Raw genomic sequence first — 7,413 nt, forward strand, 5'->3', positions numbered from 1 at the left:
AAAATTTTCAAAGTTAATATTTTAATAGAATAGTGATATATTTGTTAAGTTTGTTATTTGATGTTGTTGAAAAGTGACTAACTAAATTTGTAAAAGTGAATTTTCAAATCAAATTTTGATCAAACTTTGTTGAGTTCACTATTAATACTCTAACACTAGATAGGAGGGGAAAAAGTGTATTGAACCAAGAAGCTTATATATTGTATTGAATGAATGAATTCTGTTATATAGAGGGTCGATCCATATTTATATGAGAAATGATATTTACAGTCATAAATTGTGCAAATCTCGTTCAGTTTCTTTGAAAAAGTGAATTAATACAGGTCTTAGATGAAAAAAATAAATTTTTTAATCATGGATCTCACTCTTTTTCAAAATAATTATCCAGCGTTTACACACTCCATAATTGTATGTAGCATTACTCTACTACGTAATAGCACTGACCTAGTTGGTAATACTTCGTAATTTATATTTTTATAATTTTATTTTTATGTATATATAAAATGTTGTTAAGATTTAATTTTATATATAATAATATTTTTATATTTTATTTAAATATGTCACACGGTAAGTTGTCCCCTCAAAAAAATTGCTGGTCTGTCGAACCGTCGCACAAGGCAAGAAAGCATCATAAACAATACAGTCAACCGGGCAGCCAAAGATAGAAAGTTTCTCAAGGTGATAAGGAGCTCGGTCGGAGTTTGCGAACCAACTCGCCTAAAGCACTCCAAATAGGCTTGGACGTTCTGTGCTTGTGCTCTTCTACCTTCGTCATAGCCATCGTAGATGCTGATCTCAATCGTAATGGAGTTGCATTCTTTTTGTGTATGTTATTGGAGATGAAGTGCGTGGTAACCTGAGTAACTTCCAGTACTCATTTGTGCTTCAAACCAAAGTTTTGCATATTGTACTAGATGTCGTATAGGTTAAGGTATTAAAACGAAATATTTCGATATCAATACCGTTTCGGAATAGTTTATAAATCAATAAATTATATATAAATACATATATATAAATTATAAATAACTTCTGAATTAGGAGTCAAAAAATAAACTTACAATTTGAAGAAAAAAAAAAGTAAAGATCGAAATACCGATTGGTACAGGCCGGTACAGACCGAAATATTAACCGATATTTAAGACAGTACAAAATAAATATAATACCTATACTGGACCAGTGATCGATACGACATATACCGACTGTGCCGGCCAGCATGGGTATAGTATTTAAAACAATACTTCAAATGCTTAATATTCCACCATAGGATTAATGTGTCCTTGAGTTGGATATGTAGGCTAAGATTAAACAATGAGCTCTGCAGGCACTCGCCTCTTTCTCCATTTTTGGACGCACAACTTTCAGACCTCTCTCTCTCTGTTTAGTTTCTTATGCCCGTTTACTTTATCATTTTCCATGGCAACTATATTCACTTGAAAATCCAAATCAGCGTGAAAGAACACTCAGAGAACAAAGAGACTAACAATGCATCCGGTGGCCGACTACTGATTAGGTACTCCCTGCAGGAGTATGAAGTGCGTAATTTGTACACAAAGTTTGTGGTTGACTCTTGACTTTACGAGTAATTCGAGTTGGACTTAAAACATTGGATATGTGATTTTTTTAAAATAAAGAAATATGATATTTAAAAGTTTTTACACGTCACATCATCTATGAAAATAAATATTTGAAGAGAAAAATTATGGAAAACACTAAGGCCACCTTGGGGCCACCGCTGGTATTTTTTTAATGATTAAGAAAAAATTATTTAATATTATTATAAATTTTTTATATTTTTTTAAAATATTTAAAAGTATTAAAAATGATTTGAAAAAAAAAACAAAACAAAACAAAAATTTGCCTAATGGTGACTCCCAGCACGAGCCACCAGGGTGCCTCTAGCACCATCCAAAAATTATAATACAATGCCCAAAAAGGCTTGAGTTTATAAAAACTCAAATGTCTAGAAAAAAAAAATCAAATACAAGCTCAGTTTCAATATAATCATAATAATATAATTTCCGTGAAATTGTGAATTGTATTGACATAAATTTTAGGATAGGTTTGAGGCATGGGATGAGACATAAAATTTTCATCTAATCTCATTTTATCTTATTCCATTTTGTTTTAAGTATAATTTAAATACAAAATTTTTAAACTAATCATTACAATTTTTTCAAATAAATTATTACAAATTTTTTAAACTTTCAAATAAAAAAAAAAAAAACAATTCCAACTTTTTCAAATTTTTAAACAAAAAATATATTTATAATTATATTCTTATAATATTTTAACTTTATAATATTTTTTATTCAATTTTTTCTTTCTCATTTCTCAAAATTCAAAAAAATTCACTCCATATATTTTTTATTCTTTTTAAATATTTCATTTCTACCAATAAATTTTCTAAATTCATATATTTTTTTATATTCAAAATATATTTTTATATATAATGTAATATAATTTAGTACTATACATACAAAATAGCCTAATATGTTATTACTTTTAGTTAATTGGCCAACGTCCTTATAAGTGCCATTGATGGCCAACGTCATTTTTTAAAATCAATTTATCTCTCTTTATTGCACAGATGCCGTATGATATAAACGGCTACTTCTTTACTGGCGAAATTCAACATTTTTGTAAGAGGGGGGCGTCCGTCTAGTTTCTTGATGATGTTTAGAGTGTAGTGTTGTTTTTTCATACAATATAGAGAAAAAATTTTTAAAGAGACCAAAAAAATAAGGATTTTACTTAGATAATTTTGAGAGTATTTTAGATAAAAGAAAGGTATTCAATCTTTTAGTGGAGTTTTGAGTTCAACCACTTGTGTAGAGTTGGTTCGGATTATACAACGATCAGTTAGACTGTTGTATCTTAGAAGAGTCAAGTTAAAAAAAGTTCTGCTGCACCGGTTAATTTGAGATTTTATACATTGCAGAGAGCTTAAATCTCCTTAAAGAGAATGAGATTTCCGTATTTCAATCTAAATTGATTTCGTCTTAATTTTAATTTTATTGTAATTTTTATTTTATTATTGTGTATTTTCACTAACAAAGAGAATTTGCTTAGGATGAACAAGTTACTGTAGCAAATTGTATTTTAATTTTTTTTTTCACATAATGGGATGGAACTTATTTTTTTAATAATTCTTCAAATAATTTATACTTGATATATAATATAAAAGCAATTGAGAATGATGTATGGGTGCATCCCATCTGATCAGGTACTATGAGGGTAGGAAGTGCACAATTTGTACACGAAAGTTGTGGTAGCTAGGCTCAATAATGTTAATTGGATATGCTATAAAATGCGAAGAAGGGACGATAGCTTATAATAAAAAAGAAAGCGACCAAAAAATGCAAATGCGTGGTAGTGCTTGTCGGAAACGATAAACCAGATCTGCCGGCGCCGCTCTGATCAATACTGATAGCTAGGTCAGTGCCTTGTTTTTTGCCGCATGGAAATATTTTATAAAATTAATCTTAATTTAATACGAATTCGTAAAATATTGCAAGAGAGTTATGGGTTAATAATTTTTTAAAAATATAATAGCTGGTGACCTTTTAATTTTTATATCGATGATGATCGCATCATCGATATATATCTGAATGGGATCGATACCTACTTCTAAATTATCCTTCTAGTCAACTAACTAGAAAAGAGAAATGTAAGTAAAATAAAAAATAAAAATCAAGAAGAAGTGATAGAAAAGAGAGATGATGAGAGATTTTACGTTAAAAGTGTATATTATCTTCAACTCGAATTAAATTCCAGTCTTTCTGTTCCTCTTCTCATGCAACGTCTGTGACTGATAATTCTTTGAATGAAAGTTTAGAATTCCAACACACCACCAGTGGTAAATCTTTTATTTAGAAATCTTGTTGTAATATACTTCTTACTAAAAGTAATCTTAAACTCAAGCATGTGCTGCAGGAAGACTTCTATCCTATATGTTCAACTGAAGTGAAAACTGTGATACATTTTCTTTAGGTATGCCCTTCTGCTAAGGATGTTTGGGCTCTTTATTGTAAAAAAATTTGAAATAAGTTGGGCCCATAACCTTGTGTTTAATAAGTGAGGGCTAAAATCTTATATTTTTCAAATTAGGCGTAAGGACTTCATTCTTACTAAGTTAGGCCTCATGGCTTTATGGCCTATACATTATACCTATTTTCTAGTGTCTTCTGAAAAAGGCTTAAAGTTTTATCAATAGTGCTAGGGACGACCATCCCATAACCCCTCCGCGGCCTCGCGACTGACATGGAGTTGCAGATAATATTAAAAAATAAAAAAAACCATAACGCGGTGAGGGAGGAAATATTTTCGTTTTGAAGAAACAGAGCAGGAGAGCACCAAAACCAAAGAAACCTTGTGGTCGATGTCTTCAATCCGTCGTTGTCGCCATCTTCTCTTATGGGTTTTAGCTGGGCAGCATTTATGGGTAAGAGACGAGACAGCTTCAATCGACATGGGTTTGATTGTAATGCTTACTTTGTTCATTCAAGTCCACCAAATCCCTAGCATAGTTTGTGCATAAAATACCTCTTAATTACTGCAACAACCCTATTTTGGAAGCATCCAACTCAACCTCGTCCTCCCTTTTTCTCTTTTACTTCTCTAACTCTATGCGCTTCATCAAGTTCCACCTCGTTGCCCAGATGACTAACACAAGAGGGGGGTGAATTGAGTTGTATTAAAAAAAATAACAATTATAAATCAAATATATAATATAAAATATAAACAAAATATGAAATAACAATAAATATAAGGAGTAAGGGTAAGAGAGAAGCAAACTCAGTATGTTAACGAGGTTCGGCCCCACTGCCTACGTCCTCGCCTCAAGCTACCCCTTGAGGATTCCCAAATTCACTATTCAACCTCCTTCAGGTGGAGATAGAAACCTATTACACCTTTGAACAACACCGCTACAAAGGATCCGTGTAGAACACCCTCTACACTTGCAATCACCTTACACGTGGTGATTCAACTATTCCCTGTGTAGAATACTTTCTACACACACAAGGGTTATACACACCCTTTTTCTGATACAAAAGCTGATAGTGGGTAGGTTATCAGAAAACACTCCTCAACGAGTGAAATAAGAACAATACAGCGCAAGCTATATCTCTCAAAATGAACAAGGATTAAGGCTCAATGTTTAGAGAAGAGAGAATGAAAGCTTTGAATGAATGTTGTATGCTCTTGGTGTTGTAAATGTGAAGCTCTCAAATGATCTATTTATAGGCATATGAGACTTCATATTCAAATTTAAAAAGATTCACATGTCAAAGACAACATCATTCACTTTTTTAAAAAATTCAAATAAAAGGTTCTTCTTTTTTAATTGTCAAAGACAACATCATTCACTTTTTCAAAGAATTCAAATAAAAGGTTCTTCTTTCTCAATTGTCAAAGACAACATCATTCACTTTTTCAAAAAAATCAAACCTAATCTTTTACTTTTGGCATATGACAAAATGAGCACACTTTCATTTTCAAAAAATTCAAACCTAATCTTTTACTTTTTGTATAAGTCTAAAAAAGCATCAATCACTTTTGAAAATATTCAAATAAAACATGCACATGTGAAAGATGACAATCAATCATCTTTAATATTTTCAAAGTTCAATCCTTTAATCAAGGCATGCACATGCAAAAGATGACAATCAATCATCTTTCAAAATTTTCAAATTTAATTTTCAAAAATATTCATGCACATGTGGAAAATGTATTTTAATGCTTTATGATAAAATATTAATTTTGAGCATTAATCCTAATTTCGAATTTTGAAGAGATTTACAACATTACTCTATAATTTTAATGTGAACTTGTTCCCTTCTTGCTCATGCTTGTTTCCTTGATGTGCTTGACTCCATTGTGTAGACAACTTGAGCTTGAGACTTCTTTATTCTTTGAATTCATTTGTTATCATCAAAATCCATGTGTAGATTTATAATCACATGAAACTTGAAACCTTGAGTTCAACAATCTCCCCCTTTTTGATGATGACAAATATTTGATAGAACTTGAAACCTATATTAATACTTAAGCTCCCCCTGAAAATATGCGTTAGTTTTTCAAGCAAAAGTATAAATATAATTCCAAACATATATAACAAGTTTAGCAATTTAAACAATGTTAATGTTCTAGTCTAACACTTCTCCCCCTTTTGGCATCATTAAAAAGGATCCGCAACAAGTAAATGGACTGAAGAAAACGATGCGTTTAATAGTCACTGTAGATAGTTGAAAAATGGAGCCGTCCGTGACCCGACAAGTGCTGCAAAGCCTCGAGGCCTAACTCTATGAATTTAATACGGCTAAAGATTTAAACAATCGCCTGATGTTGTTGACAAACGGGATTGAAGGCTCCGAGTTTCTATAAAAAAATGATCATTTTCATCTATCGGATGCCAAAAAAAATAATCACTTCTTGACCTGAGTTCTGTTTTTCCACAACGATAGAATGGCTGAGCAATTCTCTTCCACTAATGTTCCAGACTTGAATCAGGAACCCTTGACGCATCAATCATCAATCTTCTCTCCTGAGGCCGTCAATACCATGATAGGAGCAGTGAACCGTTTTTCTAGTAAGGCTGATTCTGAGATTATTGCAGAATCAAGAATGCTCAGTAATCAATATGCTGCCTCTGTTACGATCATGTCTCGAAGGTTAATGGCGAGGGTGAGTGAGATTGATCATCTTAACATGCAAATATCTGAGTTACGACAGAAACTTGCTAATAAGGATAGTGAGAATAAAAGGCTAAAGCAAGAAAACCAAGAGTTGAAAAAATTTGCAGATTGGTATGCTCATGATCTGCAACCACGAATAGAAGAGCTGGAACGAGAAAGGGTTCAGATACAAGGTCAACATCGGCAGATAACAGCAGAGGTTCATCGTTTACTAGAAAAATAGGGACAATCTACTGTTAATCTCGCTGGCTTAGTAAGAAAACTTTTGACAATGTGTGTCCAGCATATCTTGTATTTCTTTTGACTAAATAAGATTTGAAGAGAAAATAGTTTGTCTTATTCTTTATGCTATCTCTATAAAATCAGTCCTGAAGTTCATCTAATCCGCATCAAGTTTTCATCTCATCTCTATAACTCATCTGCATTCCTTCAGCATTCTCGTTTTAAGCCTTCTATTCTTTTCTCAATGGCTCATTCTTCTAACATTTCTCTAGATCCATCCATGAGGCATTCTGCATCCCAACCTCCTGTTCTTTCTGCAGCTACCATTGGTGCCATGTTGCAGCAAGAAAATAATAATCTGACTAATAAGTCAGATTCTGATGCTATTTATGACTTGGTGAGTCTTGGGACTCGCTACTCTTCCTCTATTGTGGCTTTTTCTCAGCGGCTACAAGCCAAAAATCACGAAGTTGAAAAGCTCAAAGAACAAATTGTT

This window comes from Carya illinoinensis, chromosome 13, assembly GCF_018687715.1.
Source record: "Carya illinoinensis cultivar Pawnee chromosome 13, C.illinoinensisPawnee_v1, whole genome shotgun sequence".
Taxonomy (NCBI): Eukaryota; Viridiplantae; Streptophyta; class Magnoliopsida; order Fagales; family Juglandaceae; genus Carya; species Carya illinoinensis.